This window comes from Phodopus roborovskii, unplaced genomic scaffold (assembly GCF_943737965.1).
Source record: "Phodopus roborovskii unplaced genomic scaffold, PHOROB, whole genome shotgun sequence".
Taxonomy (NCBI): Eukaryota; Metazoa; Chordata; class Mammalia; order Rodentia; family Cricetidae; genus Phodopus; species Phodopus roborovskii.
Genome location: NW_026126515.1, coordinates 4,256,943 through 4,273,004, shown reverse-complemented (window position 1 = coordinate 4,273,004; position 16,062 = coordinate 4,256,943). Strand labels below are relative to the sequence as shown.

At 44.6% G+C, this 16,062-nt stretch overlaps 1 protein-coding gene across 9 annotated transcripts in view; it reads right to left on the bottom strand.

Annotated features, from left to right (window-relative positions):
- Positions 1 to 15,448, bottom strand: part of Rgs6 (regulator of G protein signaling 6) — a 482,896-nt gene extending 467,448 nt beyond the window's left edge. For 3 of the 9 annotated variants that reach the window (XR_007835235.1, XM_051196279.1, XM_051196281.1), the window contains exon 1: positions 15,308 to 15,447. The gene's annotated coding sequence lies outside the window, so the exon portion shown is untranslated. Of the gene's footprint in view, positions 1 to 14,553; positions 14,686 to 15,121; positions 15,194 to 15,307 lie in introns of those variants that run through there. The other 6 variants (XM_051196274.1, XM_051196277.1, XM_051196278.1 and 3 more) reach the window with 4 other exon arrangements.
- Positions 15,449 to 16,062: the final 614 nt, after the last annotated feature.

Sequence of the window (16,062 nt, the reverse complement as noted above, 5' to 3'; positions counted from 1 at the left end):
TGGAGAAATTGCTCATCAGTTAAGAGCATTTGCTTTTCTTCCAGAGAACCCAAGTTCAGCACCCACGTCGGGCGGCACCATCTGCAGCTCCAGCTCCGCAAAAATCCAACAACTTCCTCTGACCTGTGCCGGCACTGTACCCACGTGCACAAAACCCCATGTACACACAACTAAAACTAAAATCTTTAAGTGCAATACATAATCTGTCTCTTCTCCACACACTTAGAGCAGCAGCAATAGGCGTTGACTCTTCTTTGGGCAGCAAAAACTCAACACGAGAAAGATCCATCCAAAAGCTCCCCAGCTAGAAGCGATGGAGCAGCAGAAAATAACAATTGAAAACGTTCCCAGGGGGCTGTTGCACAGTTTCGCTCACACCATGCTGACAAATGACAAAAATAGGACAATTATAATATACCACTTCCTCCACTAAAGATCCATCTCCCAACAGACCAACCCTTGAGAAACACAAGAAAGGCTGGGTAAAGCATAGAAGGAAGTTCCCCCAAGCCAATGCAGACACACAGGACCAAGAACCCAGAGAAAAGCCGTGTACAAAGAAGAGCTGACATGCCAAGCAACTACCACTCTAAGGCATTCAAATTCAGCATTCCTCCTGAAAATACTTAGATACAACCAGGTGTTAGATAACTTAATGAATGTAATGAAAGACACCTGCAAACTACTAGAAAGCCCGGTAGTGTTTAACAATCAAACTCTCCACACTGCCACTGCAAATAAGACACAAATTCTATTGGCCATTATATCGAAGGTCTGGGGAAACCCAAAGAGGTAAGCTAAAGAAATAAAAGTAGTTAGATAAGCTAAAGAAATAAAAGTAGTTAGAAGTGGAAAAGTAAAACTTTATCTCGTCAGTGATGTAGTTATGGACATGGGACAGCCACAATAATCTGCACTCAAATATTTGAATTAAGAATTTTAGCCAGGCATGGTGGTGCACACCTTTAATCTCAGAACATGGAGGCAGAAGCAGGTGGATCTCTGAGTCAGCCTGGTCTACAAAGTGAGTTTCGGGACAGCCAGGGCTACACAGAGACACCCTGGCTCGACACCCCACACACACCCACAAAAGTGAATTTCTCTGTCAGTCTGTGGTCTCTCAGAGGAACTGTATCCTCTGTGTAGTGTGACTCCAATTAAGCTCTTACATGAACCTAAGAAGTTTATAAATTAGGTTTCCATCTGGCGTTTTCGAACATTCTTAGTGTCAGTTATCTCCACCTCCTCTTAAATATCCTTCCCCGTGGCTAAGTGTGAGATACCACCCCGAGTCAAATGCTAGGTGAACACAGCAAAACACTTACAACCCCAGTACTTGAGAAGCAAAGGCAGGGGTTCCCTAGAGCAAGCTGGCTAGCTAGATGTCTGAAGCAGCGAGCTCTGGGTTCATAGTAAATAAAAGTTGAGTACTGTTCCGGGCTTCTTTCTTTTAGGCCACCAACCAGCTTCCTAATCATGGTGAGAGACTCATTATTAGTTTTGAATGCTCAGCCTAGCTAGGCATGTTTATGGCCAGCTCTTTTAACTTAAATTAACCTATTTCTTTTTACTACCTTTTCCTCGGGGCTTATTATCTTTCTTTCTTCGTATATCTTACTTTCATTGCTTCTCCACGTCTGGCTGCCTGGCTTCTAGCCCCAGGCATCTCCCTCATTCCCTCGTCCTTCTTCCTTTTTTCTTTTTGACCCGAGATGTCTCCTCCTATTTATTCTCTCTGCCTGCCAGCCCCACCTATCCTTTGTTTCGCCTAGCTATTGGCCATTCAACGCTTTGTTAGGCCAATCAGGTATCTTAGGCGGGCAAGGTGAAACAGATGCAGCACATCTTTACATAATTAAACACACATCCTTACATCATTAAGCAAATGCAGCATAAACAAAAGTAACACACATTTACACAGTTAAAATAATATTTATTCCACGGCATAAACAAATGTGACACATCTTTGCCTAGTTAAAATAATATTCTACAACTGAGTATGACTAAAGAAGACCTCCAACACCAACTTCTGGCCTCCATACACATGCACACCAGTACATATACCCACACACTTGTGCTCCCCTACACATGCTACACACACACACACACATACACACACACACACATACACACACACATACACACACATACACACACACACACATACACACACATACACACACACACATACACACACACACATACACACACACACATACACACACACACACATACACACACACATACACACACACACACACACAGGAAGTGAATTTAGCAAAGTCACTATATGTGTAACAGGTCAGTCAATAAACAAAAAACAATTTTATTTCTGTATATTAGCAACAAGTGATTACGAAATACAATTTTAAAGGTATTACCTATAAATAACATTAAGTCACTTCAAATACCAAATGTATCTTTCAAAAACAATGCAACACCTTTACAACACAGAGGACTAAAAAGTAGTAAAGGGAAATAAAAGTGCTAGCTAAATGCAGGGAGAGGCCTAATTCCACACTAAGCAGCCAGCAGTGATATTAATTCACTCCCAATTTGGGCCAGAGATCTAACCCAATCCCTAGCAAAATTCCATCAAAAGGCGGCTTTAAAGTGTATAAAGTAACAAAAGTGCTTATAAATAAGCAGCCTAAATAACAAAGCTGAGGAACGTGTGCTCCGGACTTGAGACTTATCACTGAGCTCAAGTAATTAAGCCAACCATGTTGTTAGGCTTGACAAATAGAAAATGGAATAGACCAGAAAGTACAGACAGATCCAGCAAAGGTGACATTACAGAATAGTGGAGGAGATTTTTCAATAAGGGTGCTGTGTTTGTTAATCGGATGTTCATATAGAAAAAAATAAAAAATCAATAGGAAAGTCTCACACCATAGGCCAAAAAAAATAAATAAATAAAAATAAAAATTAGCCCAGGTGGAGTTTTTTGTTGTTGTTTGTTTGTTTGTTTTTACATCAACATAAAGCCCCAAACCATCGGGCTTTCATAAATAGGGTACCTTTGAGACCTTAGAGGGCACCAAAAATAACCAAAATAGAAATGAGAATAATAAATGAAATTATATTTAAACTAAGGTCACCTATTCCTCAAAAGTAAGTGAAAGATGGGCCTCAGGGACAGGAAAAAATGTTTTAAAATACATACCACAGATGAAAGTATTCTTAATAGAAATTTGGGGTTTTTTTTTAAGACTACCAGGGCTGGGGTTGTAGTTTAGTGTGGTACACTCCGCCTCACATGCAGGCCCTGAGCTCAGTCTCCAGCATCCCAGAAGGCAAAGGTAGAAAAGAAGAAACCTACAGCTTCCCACGAGAAAGATCATTCCCTAGAAAACCTACAGCTTTCCACGAGAAAGATCATTCCCTAGAAGAGGAAACAAAAGAGAAATGACACAGGGAAATGTCTTCCACCCCTCGAGCCAAAGTACTCCACCAAAGAAGGATGGCAGGAAGGGAGTCCTTCTGCCATCAACAAGGTGGTTACCCAGATATGCACCATCAGCAGGCACATGCAGGGAGAAGGGATCAGGGTTTGGGAAATTGCCCTGGAGGAGATGCAGGATCCAGATATGATCATTGATCCTGCACTCAAAGCTGCTTGGAGAAAGGAAAACAAAATGTCCCTCCCTCCCTGCATCCTCTCTCTGTACAGCTATATAAAACTGTAATGAGAATTTTATGCTTTGGGACCTCTATCTCTGTTGCTCTTCTAAAATTTCCAGTCAGTGCAGTTGAAAACTAAAACGAACTACTGATTGTAAAAGCTATTAAAATGACCCCCCCCCAAAAAAAGTATGTACAAGGCTGGAGATAGTTTGGTGGTAGAGTATTGGCCTCAAAGTGCTTGTTGATTGTGTGTTTCTGGGTCACCATCTTGATGATGACCGAATGATCCTTCTTCCTACCATCCTTGCTCAAAGAAGTGCTCCCTCTGGGCCCAGGTCAGAAAGAAAGACAGCAAGAAAGTACAGAGTGCCCCCCTACACACACACACACACACACACACACACACACACACACACACACACACACCTTTGCTCCTCTTTTATACTGTCTGAGTTCAAACACCTGAAAAATCAAAAGAAAAGAATAAAAACGATTTTGAAAACTGGTGTACATCATTGGTCCCTAGTGAAATACAAATCAAAACCATAATGAGATGCCACCAAACACACAATTGGAATATTTAAAAATCAGCCAAGTGGTGGTACATGCCCTTAATCCCAGCACTCTGGAGGCAGAGGCAGGGAGATCTCTGTGAGTTCCAGGCCATGCTGGTCTGCAAAATGAGTTTCAGGACAGCCAGGGATATGCAAAATAAACCCTACCTGGAAAAACAAAAACAATTTTAAAATTCAAAGTCTGATGAGCCTAGACCTTGTTAAGGTTATAGAGAAACGCTTGTAACTAATGTTGGGAGTATACATGGGTGCAACTGCTTAAGAAAACTGACTGGAGCACACTCTGAGGGTTCGTCATCCAGTCTTCAGGGGTCACCACAAAGAAAACATGCAAAGACATCTTTAGTAGCACTACTCGTTCAAGCTGGAAATGGTCAAAATGCCCATAATGGTGGTAGATGAACGCATCTCAGTGTAAGTGAATGAATTGGCTGTGCCTGACACCATGAAGGATTCAGTCCAAAGCATTCATATGCACAAGGAGCCAAGAAAAAATGGTTACAGACACACATGTGCATTTTTACCTAAAGGAACCAACCACAATCCAATGGTAGCTTAGTGGCTACCATTGGGGAAATAGTCGCCATCTACTGGGAGGGCACACACAGTGTCTTTTGGAGGGAAAAGTAACATTCTTGGTCTGGGAGAAAGAACACTGGATGTGTTATGTTTAAAGAACCAGTGGGCAATGATGTATGTGCTTTTCTGAAAATACATTATATATCCATGGGTTCTATAGTCTAAAAAGAAGAGGGTGGATACATGCAGGTCTGAGGAAAGGACACGGCTTCCCTGGATCCCAGGCTGGCCCTGAAGCTGTTTGTCCCCACAGAAAGCAAAAGCGTAGTCATGACCAAGTTGCACTTGTGAGGTAGCCAAGGAGCCAGAGGCTGTGTCTGGCACTGTGCCAACACTCACATCTGCATTTGTTCACCATCACCAAATGAGAGAACTGAAAATTGGAGTTGGGCTGACCGTTAAATTAGAGCTTTGTAATATCTTTCAGGAGTTGGGAAGTTTTTCAACATCAATGAAAAAATCTCGGAACCCCTACAGTATTGTTGTGTTTTGTTGTTATTCCAAGACAGGGTTTCTCTGTGTAGCCCTGGGTGTCCTGGAACTCACTCTGTAGGCCAGGCTGACTTTGAATTCAGAGATCTACCTACCTCTGCCTCCTGAGTGTTGGAATTAAAGTGGTGTACCAACACCACCTGGTGTATTCTTAATAACTTTCTGCCCAGTTAATGCTACCCAAAGCCTTCCAGCCTGTCTCTAGAAGCCTACTCTACTCTTCTGAGACTTCCTTTCCCTTGAAGAGGATGGGGATATAGCCTGTCCTCGCCAGAGTGTGCTAATCTAGACAACAGGGACCAAAGCCTTCCCAGGTGCTGAGATAAAGGAATTTCCCTGGGAGGTGACTACTGTGGAACTATCAGAAGACAGGGATATTAGTGACCATTTTCAGGCAAAACAGTTGCTAACAAACCTTGTGTTCCTGGATCCAACCATGTCTGATTCCTCAAATATTTGTTTAGATGGAATGTTTGGTTTCTAACCTGAGTTCAGTTGGGGCATATTTGGGTTGGGTGAGGAGAGAGTATCCACATCCCAGAGAGCCTTGAGTCATTGCCATCATCATCACTGCCATAAGTCATATATTGGTGGCATTCAAGTCCCTCTGGAAACTGATGCCCAACTTGTAATTCTGACCTTGTCAACCACAATTCATCTTTATATATCCAACAACAGAGCCAATCCCAACCACAGGAAACTCCCAGCCAAAAATTCCCAAGAAGCAGCGTTCAACTTGAGCTGACCTATCTTCAAATACATATTTGCTAGTCTACTGGTCATTTTTCTTAAGGGGTATTAGAACATTTTAGAAAGTAGAGCTTAAAAATTGGGATGGGGTGGGGGCAACATTGCAGATGGCAGGCAAGGGAAATGGGTTTTGCAAAGAAGCTTTTGAAAGATAAAAGAAGCCAAGGGGGAGAAATGGGGACTTGAAATTGACAGCTTAAGTGTGATGATAATATTGTTTGTGATTTAACAAAGCTTGCCTGGGGGCCAGATGCAAAGCTAGCCACACTAACTAGCCATCAAGACCAGATGGTGGTGGCACATACCTTTAATCCTAGAACTCAGGAGACAGAGACATATGGATGGCTGTGTGTTCAAGGCCACCCAGGGCTATATGAGAGTGAATCAGTCTAAAAGTGTAACAGTGCTCACGCCTTTAATCCCAGCATTAGAGAGAGATATAAGGAAGAAACAAAGGGTCTCTTGTGGCAATTATTCTCCAGCCACCTTGAGGACAGGAAGAGATTCAGTTTCCAAAGACAGGACCTCCATTTCAGCTTGATAGAGGTAAGAGCTACTGGCTTGGCTGCTTTACTTCCCTGATATTCAGCAGCTTTATTAGATCACAAACAATATATTGCCACACATAAGCTTTAGTGCTGTGCTAACTACTTTATGCATTGAAATGAGACACCTGGGAACTTCCTTGTCAGTCTTAGCAAGTTAAATAAAACCTGTGTAAACACTTAGCTATGTCTCCCTTGAGCCGCAGGATGACCTAGGTATCAGCATTCAACCCCCTCTAAGTCTGGTGCTTTGGGAGGGAGCCTGGGGGTTCTGCACTGACTGCTGCCATAGGCAAAATCTCTCACAAATGTTGCACTGAATGAGACACAAGATCGCAGAAAGCCTCCCAACAACATTGAACAGGGCCCACGGCACACCTCCACTACCAATAGAAGCGGAGGAAAGTGGCACTTGTCATCTCTCATTTTCATAACAAATATTTACTAGTTGTTGCCTTGCCTACAAGCCAGAGTTTTCCCAGTCCTGAGTTCTCTGAACTATGAAGTTCATTAATGCCGGATACATTTAAGAACCAATATGGGAGGAAGAGAGTGTTGTATTCTCATAGATACTTTGCTGTTTGTCATGATGCCCTGGCCTCCTCCTAGACCTGCAGTCTTGAGCTCCACTCAACCTCTGCAGCAAAAACTCTTGACTGCCTTCTGCTTGCCTTGCTTTCTCCTGTGAAATGTAAGCATTATTTAGCATCTAGAAAACAGCCATTGGCTGTGTGGCTGACTCACTGAAGGACAGGAGCAGGGAGGACAAGGAGCCGAAAGAGCAGCAGACCTTGTAGGGCACTGTGACATGGGATAGCGAACCGCTACCCCAGTCCAATGAAGAACTTCTGCTTGTCACAGGCTGTTTCAGGAGCATGCTCCACCTCAATGCAATACTCTTTACAGCTCTGTGCTGCCCTTGCAAAGAACCCAGATTGGTTAATATGGTCTGTGTTGTCTCCTGTCCCAAACCCAGAAGCCAAGCCCTAAATTTCCTGACACACTGACAATGCACATACGTGTCTTCCCTCCAAAAGAGAAAAATCTAAGATATATTGATATGGCCATTCCTCATGACAGCATCCTCTTTATTCTGATCAGCTGCTGAATCAGCCTTTGCAATAGGATATAAGGACAGGAAAACACAGGGCGCTTTCCTCCTTGGTTGGGATCTGAACATATTAGCAATTCCCTAGCAGTTTAAGGGCAATTGTGTTTGTTTGTTTGTTTAAGTTTGCATTTCTCTAGAGCGGTCACAGACACTTAAAACGATTCAGACAAGTGTTGCTCTGGATTGTAAGCGTACACACTAAGTCTTCAAATCAGAACGGGTGATTAAGAATGCAACAGCAGGGATTTCTGTGCATCACACCCCCCTTCAGTTTAAAGCAGACCTTGCCTGTCTCTGACCTTCCCAACCCTGATGGCCAGCATCAACCACCATTCCCTGTCACCCATGGGTGGCTGCTTTGATTTCAGGAAGGAAGTGGAAAGAAGTACAGCCTGGCATAATGGCAGCATACAGGAGACAGAGGCAGGAGGTAGATCACAGGTTTGCTCTCCATATCTCTAAGAAAAAAAAGAAAATAATGGGAAGGAAAAGGAAACATTACTGAGTTCCCTATCTCTATTTTAAAAGATGTCAGAGGGTCATATTTTAAGAAAACTAGATTTGAATGCATTTCGTACTGGGAGGGCAAGTCTTGCGTGTGTTTATTACAAAGCAAGCATGTTTAACAAAAATCACAATTGATGTTACCTTTGTGAAAGGACACCCTACCAGCTCCCCATTTACCTGACCTAGTTAGTCCTGTTACACGCTTCAGCTTGCAAACCTGTTTCCTAATGCTTTTCCCTTTGTCCATTCTGTATATTGTTCTTAATTACTGTGAGCTAGAATCTGAAGCAGATGCTGAAGTTCTTCCAGGGGATAAAGGAGCCCTTGCTCTCCTGGAATGAATATCCTAGTGGAAGGAAATCCTCCATATATAAATGTCACTGTGATGGGGTTAGGAGGGAAATGATGCTGGGGGTGGAGTGGGACACTAAAGAGACTAAAGAGTTCCCAAGTGCCATTCTACCCACTATGACCTAGGGCAGGTTTTAGTATACAAGTTTTATGTTAGTTTTGGTTTAGCTTTCTTTGCTGGGATTGAATGCTGGCCTTAGACATGCTAGGTATATGCCCTGCTGTTGAGCCACAACTCCAACCCATTACATCAGCTTTTCCTCTAAAAGTAAACAATAACAACATCAGGACCAGTTATTACCCTATCTCACCTGAAAAAAAAAAAATCATGTTGTTATTTCTCTCCCTTGTGAAATTTCTCCCTAGTGTTTCTAAAGCTTATCTCTTCGAGATCTGGCTGAACATTCCCTCTCTGAACTAATAGTGCCATATGCACTTCCTGTCTCCCTTCCTGGAAAGAAACTGTATCTCCAAGTCTGATTGATGACTTAGAACTGCAAAGGTGTGGGGAGGTTGGAATGTTGCAGGTTCGGAGCCCAGGTACCTTATCTCAGGCTAGTTCTAGCCCCTGCGATGGTCATTCCTTGCCCACCTCTGTGTTGGACCTAACAGTTTTTACCTGCTAGTCACAGGTTTGAAACCTTTAACTTAGAAGACCTCTAGCTTCCACCAACCCAAAAGCCAAGACTGTCATCAAACAGCATCTGAGGCCTGGAAAGATTCCCCCATTTTGCTATAACCATCTCTCTGCTGCTTTCACCAATGCATTTTTTAAATGCCTTGATTTATAACTCGATGAAGCTATTTCCACTGGAAACACGAAACCTTGGAGAAGACAGCTCCATGCTTCCCAGGCATGGTCACTCAAAGTTGGAACCAGAACAAACCATCTCTTACTTCCTTTGAGATAAGGGCTGTGTTTTTGTTTTTTGTTTTTTTTTTCCCCCCCATCAGTACCACCTTCTTTCTGGCAACAAACCTGCCGTGTAAAATGCTATCCATTCCTAAGAAGTCACTCAACGTCCTTTTCGTTACTTCCCTATTTAGGTCTATCTCATTTACAAAATGACTGGGAGTGTCTGGGGGGGCTCTCCATTTATCCCCCAACTTGAGATACATCACAGACTGAGGACTTAGGAGTCAGAGAAGATCTGAGTGTAAGCCAGGAGCAGTGGCATGGGCCTGGAGTCCTAGCTTCTCAGAAGGCTAAGAATTAATTGAGCCTACAAGTTCAAGATCAATCTGGAAACATAGCAAGACATAGTTTCACAGGAAGTAGATAAGATGTACAAATAAATAAATAAATATGAATTATAACCACATCCACATCTAGACTAGTCCACCCATGTTGCCCATAACTGCCCAAGCACCACATCAACACCAACCCATCTTTTTTTTTTTTTTTCTTTAACTCCATGTGGCTGAAGCAGTCTCACTGCAGATGCATGGGTAACAGTGTTTTCTCATCTCCATCCCTGACTTCAGACTCAAGATGCGAAAGCATCTTAGCTGCTACAAAGGATGCCAGGCCTGCTCTGACCTCTCCCACTTGAATGTCTGACCATTTGCCTTCCATGTGTCTTCTTCTTCTCCAATCCCAGTGATGGAACTGTGGAGCTGAATTTGAGAGGGACTCAGTCCATCAAACACTAGACCGATACTGTTGAGGACTTGGCAAGAGCAAAGAGAACTCGTTACTCAAAAATAAATATCTATGTCTCAAAAGACTCACTGTCAAAACACTGGACCTGCTATTACAAGCCTGTAAGCCCAGCCTCAGGAGGCTGAGGAAGATGATACAAAAGTTCAAGGCCTGCCTAGGCTACAGAGTGAATTAAAGCCAGCCTCAGTAACTTAAGAAGGCCCTGTTTCAAACTAAAAAGTAGGAAGAATCCTGGAGGCATAGCCCAATGGCAGAGTAGTTGACTAGTAATAAAAGGCCCTGGATTCAATCCCCAATAAAACACATACACACACACACACACACACACACACACACACACACACACACACCCTAAAAAATATTTTTATAAAATACCTGCCTTAGTTATGATTTCTATTGCTGTGATGAAACACCAAAACTAAAAGCAATCTGAGGAGAAAACCACAGTCCATCATCAAAGGGAGTCAACAGGGCAGGACCCTGGAGGCAGGAGCTGACACAGAGGCCATGGAGGGGTGCTGCTTACTGCTTTGCTCTTCATGGCTGGCTCAACCTCTTTTCTTATAAAACCTAGGACCACCTCTGTACAGACCATAGTGAGGCTAGACCCACCCTCCACATTAATCAGTAACAAAGACAATGTCCTACACATTTGCCTATAGGCAATTTGGTGGAGGCCTTTATAAGCTGGGGTTCCTCTTTCCAGAGTATTCTAGCTGTGTCAAGTTGACAAAAAGCCAACCAGGGATGTGTGCCTGTGTGATGGATCCATCTTCTCGTGCTTCTCACCAGGATCTATGCACAACCCTGTGCCATCCGTCTCACCCACTCAGGGGGTGGAGTTGTTGCGCTTCTTTTACAGATGAAAAAAAAAACGAAGTTCAAAAATACAATTCAAAGGCTGTGAGATACCTCTCACACTGCTGTCAGAGCAAGCAGCAGCGGTTCTCTGCCTGGGCTCTGGGCCAGCCTGGTCACAGTGACGGCAACTCTGGTGTCTTGGGAACTTCCAGAGAATTCCACCACTACTCCACATTCCTGCAGGAGCCCTCATCTCAGCAGGTTTTATGAACCTCTTTAGCAAGAAGAACAGAGCCTCTCAGGGAGACAAATACCGGAAAATAAGAGACCCCCTCCTGCATGGTTTACATTAAAGGTGGCTTTACTGGTTATCTAGAAAAATCAAGATGTCTCCTTAGCAACTAATTTTAATAACGACAGTTAAAAGACCAGCTCATTTGCCCAATCAGGTATTTATGTTTTTGAAAACTGTGGGTGTGTGTGGGGGGGGGGCACATGGGCATATGGGTGTGAACACATACCCATATGCCCATGTAGAGGCCAGAAGTTGGTGTCATGTACTTTCTTCTAATCACTATGAAGTTGATGTCTATCTCATCTTTTATTTTTAATTACAGTTTTATTTATCATGTATGCTGTGGGAGAAGCTCATGTGGCACAAAGACAATCCTTCACAGACATGCTCATAGACCAATGGTTCTCAACCTGTGGGTCACCACCCCTTTGGGAGTCCAATGGCCTTTCCACAGGGGTCACCTAAGATTATCAGAAATATCAGATGTTTGCATTATGATACATAACAGTGGCAAAATTAGAGTTATGGAGTAGCAACATGAGAGATATGGGTCACAGCATTAGTAAGGTTGAGAACCACTGTCATAGACCAACCTGGTCTATCTAATCCCCCACTGAGCCTCTCTTTCCAGATAATTCTCGGTTGTGTCAAGTTGACAATCAAAACAACATCTCAGGAATAATGAATGGGGCCCCCGTGTTCAGCACCAATACATTCTCTCCTGAATAATTTTGATCAGCAGTTGGTTGAATGGGCAAATGAGGAACCTACATATATGGAGGGTCAACTATGTGGCAAAAAATGAATGGCCTCTTACAGAACTCTAGAATGTAGCTAAGAGGCATTTGATTCTTGGTTTACAGTGACTCGGGCCTGCATTCCTAGTTATTTAATTCAAATCATTAAGGTTACTGTTCAGTTTAATTGCTTATGTGTAAGCAGTCTTCCATCCCCTGCTGTTTGAAGAACTGGGTTACATAACTAATAATTACTCTTACTACAAACCCCATGGCCCTAAATTCTGGGTGTTTATTCTCTATCTTGACTAGTTTAGAAAGCTTTCCTCCCATGGAGAAAACTAGTATTGATTCAGCCAGTGTTCCCTGAAAACCTGATGGAAACAGCAGGCAGGTACCAGGAACTTGGTTGCTGGTGGCAATGGGAGACTTTGGCTCCAAAAGGGTTACTTTGTCCAGTCTCATATGGTCAGCGGTTTGTTAAAAATGTAAATTCTCAGGCTAGCTCCAGGTGGAATGAATCAGAGCCTGGAGGGGGGGGGGGATGAGCCCCAGCTGTCTGTTTAAATAATCCCTCTTCAAACAAAGATCACCCTCATCAAATGTCAAGCAGCACACAAGCCATAAGCTCCTGGAGCTAAGCCTGAAGGTGTCCCCTGCCCTTCCAGAGGAGCTGACAGATAAACTGCAGCCACAACTCAGGTCTCCCACCCTAATGGCCAACATCTTTTCTGCTGCTCTGCTGCCTAAATCTATAGGGGAATCCCAGGTCTACCCAGCTGGGGGCATAAACACCCGTTTCTATGAGTAGAGAGACAAACAGCTGACTATCCTTGAAAATAAGGACCTTGAATGAAAATTAAAACCTCAACTATTTAAAAATGCCTGGGATATTGGCAGTTATTTCCCAATGCCTTTGACAAAATATAAGTTCTATTTATAAGACATAAATCTGAGGGTAGGAGGGAGCTCCGGGAAGACCTAACAGGCTTAACATCTGGAGGAATATAGTTTTAAAGAATGTCAACAGCTGTGTCACCCTCTGTGGGGCATTGCAGAGAGTCTTTCTTTTCCCCAAATTGTTTCCAATGGATAAACATTACTTATCTAATCAAGAGGGAAAGTAAGACTGTTTTGCTTTGTTTTTGGCCATTTCCTATTCATATCATTCTACATAAAAGTTTATTTTGCATTTCTATTTCTTTCTATATGGTAGGAGAGTAGGTATAGTAATTATTTATATGACACCATATGTTACAATGAAGATGGAATTCATTAAATGCATTCTTCCAGCTGCCCTGAAAATAAATGAGGAGGTTAAATGCATTTCTAGATACAAAGCCCTAAGAATTAAGACGAGCTATGGGGCTGAAGGAAAAAATAATCCCAGTATTGAGCCCTCTGAAAGGATCCCTTTTGGGGAAAGAAAAAATGATGTGGCAAACAGCTTCTTCCTCATCTCCATTTTTAACTCCTGAAATGTGCAGTGGTCCCTGGTAAAGTCTAAGCGTTCAGGAAATAAACACATATGGGAGAAAACCAGAGACCCAGGGACCAGAAGGATCCTACGGTTCCCTTACACTCCCATCCTCGGGGATGGCAAGATGTTGAAAATTACTGGAAAATTCCATTGTCCAATGCATCCTTTTCTTCCCCCTGTGAGTGATGTTTGCTCATTTAAAAATATTTATGTTGTTATCTGATTTCATAAACCATATACAAATAAGTCTCCTTTAAAGAGGCATTGCAACCACACAGGCATCCTTGTCCTGTCACACTTGATATAACAAATTGATTGTTTCGTCACTGAAAGTCTCAGCAGAATGAACCCAGCGAATGTTAGCTGAAATCCCACAAGGAGAATGGGAAGTAAAGTTAAGAGCCAATAGAAAGACTACGGAGAGAGAAACACCAAAAGCTATCTTCTCCGCCAAAACACCTCCCAACAGCCCAACAGCTGACGTTTCTAAACTCTGGAGCTGCTTTCCGGAAAGGAGGAGTTGGTGGGAGGAGGTTTTCCCCATCCTGGAGCATACAGTACACCAGATCACCTCGGAATCTACAAGATTTAGCTTTACACTGGTATCAAAGAAATCATTGTATCCTCTTGGCTCTCCTGGTGCTCGAAGGCTTTAACTCACAAAGATGACTGTGGGAACTGTCCCGTTTCCTTCTGTCCTCTACTTTGACACATAGTCCTACCTAATGCCAAATTAGTAAATTAGGAACAAGGGTAAAGGATATAGGAGGCACTGAAACTTTCCTGGCAGCCCAGACCTAACTCCACACAATCTACCTACTTGTAAAAATTGTCCTTTAAGAGTCTTCCTTGTTTACAATGTGCTAAGCTTGATGCATCATTTGTAAACTTGGAGCCCATTCTGTACATACTGATACACACTAGCCCAGCTGTCTACTCTCCATCCTCCCTAGGGAGAAATAAGTTTAATGATGGGATTACACCTAGTTGTCTTTGAAGTTTTACTTTGGGGCTGCTAAAGGGTATTGGTCAGAACTTACCTACAGGTCCAGTTCCTAAGCAGACACCAGTGCGGAGGGAATAATTCCAAACCAATGAGATTCAAAGCATCTTCAATTTATTTGCAGATTAGAGATGCCACTTGTCTCAACGAGGGAGAAAAACTCTCCCACTTTGTCAAAAAAAAAAAAAAAAAAGAAAAGAAAAGAAGAAGAAGAAACCCTGCAGTGAACAAATTTAAAATTTCTGGGTCACTTTCCTCGTGTCACTTTTTAAGCAGTCTGACCGGCCCAGAAAGGCTACTGTCTACAGAGGCAATTCCCAAGCCTCAGACCTCACCATCCGCCCCAGCCTACCTCACCTCACCACCAAGCCTCGCCCTTCCATCCCACAAACCAGGAGCTTATTCACAGGGAAAGTTGCTGAAGGTAGACTTCCCAGCCTGCGCTCTCGGATCCGATGCCTGGGAAGAACAGAAAGTCGCTGAGCCTGCACGCCCTCCAGGCCCAGGCGCGGAGCGCGTCCCACCCCAAAGCCAGGAAGGCGATTTCTAAGCAGACCTGCACCCATCCCACTCAAGTCCGCACGCCAGCTCGCCGAGTCACTTACGTAAGCTCGCCTCGCACCGTCCCAAACTGCAGACACACACCCGCACCTGTCATGCATCCGAAATGGACAAGCGCCCCCTTCACCCCACCCTCCCCGAGAGATGCAAGCCACACAGATCGGGGCGCCGGTGCTTCCATTCCTTTTCCACGATTGTCTTCTTGCCCCGTTTTGTCTAACTACAATTACCTTAGCAACCAAAGAATTGCCCGTACTCGCTCCGGCGTCTCAGTTTCTCCTAAAGCCCGGGTGGCGCCCCGAGCATGATAAAACTGGGAAACCCGGGAGCCACCAGCTCTCGGGGGCGGAGGGGCGGCTGAATCCGTCCGGACGCTGCTCTCCCGGGTGCCGCCTCCTCTTCCTCCAACGTGCCACTCTCCCTCGGCGGTGGCGACCGCAGGGGGCTCAGCGAGCCGACTGTACAGCCCCAGGCTGGGGAGGAGGCGCGGCGGGTCGCATGGTGCCAGGGCGCGGGGCTTTTGGGGTATCTCCCTCGCCCCTTGCCGGCCCGGGCCGGATCCGCCCCCTTGGCGCCCGCAGCCACAGGGACCCCGGGGCGCCCCCGGGCGGAGCTCTTGGCCACCCGGCGGGCCCGATCGCCGAGGAGCTGCCCGGAGTCGCGCAGCCCAGGCACTCAGCTCGGCCGCTGCTGCAGCGGCGCCCACTGTCGGGGACCCAGAGCAGCTGCAGCCCAGCGCCGCGCACCTGGGCGCCTGCACCTGGCCTGAGCCACGCGCCGCGAGCGAATCCCTGGCACCTGAGCGCGTCCCTAGGGCGCCGCCGCCAGGCTCACCTGCCCCAGCGCCGCCCAAGGTGCGGATCAGGCTCTATGCAACAAGGGAGAAAAAAAAAAAAAAAAATGTGCAGATTCTTGGCAACACAACAGCTGCCTAGAAAACCGAGGGACTGCCTCAAGCACACATGGGCTCCTTGGCTCTTTTAGT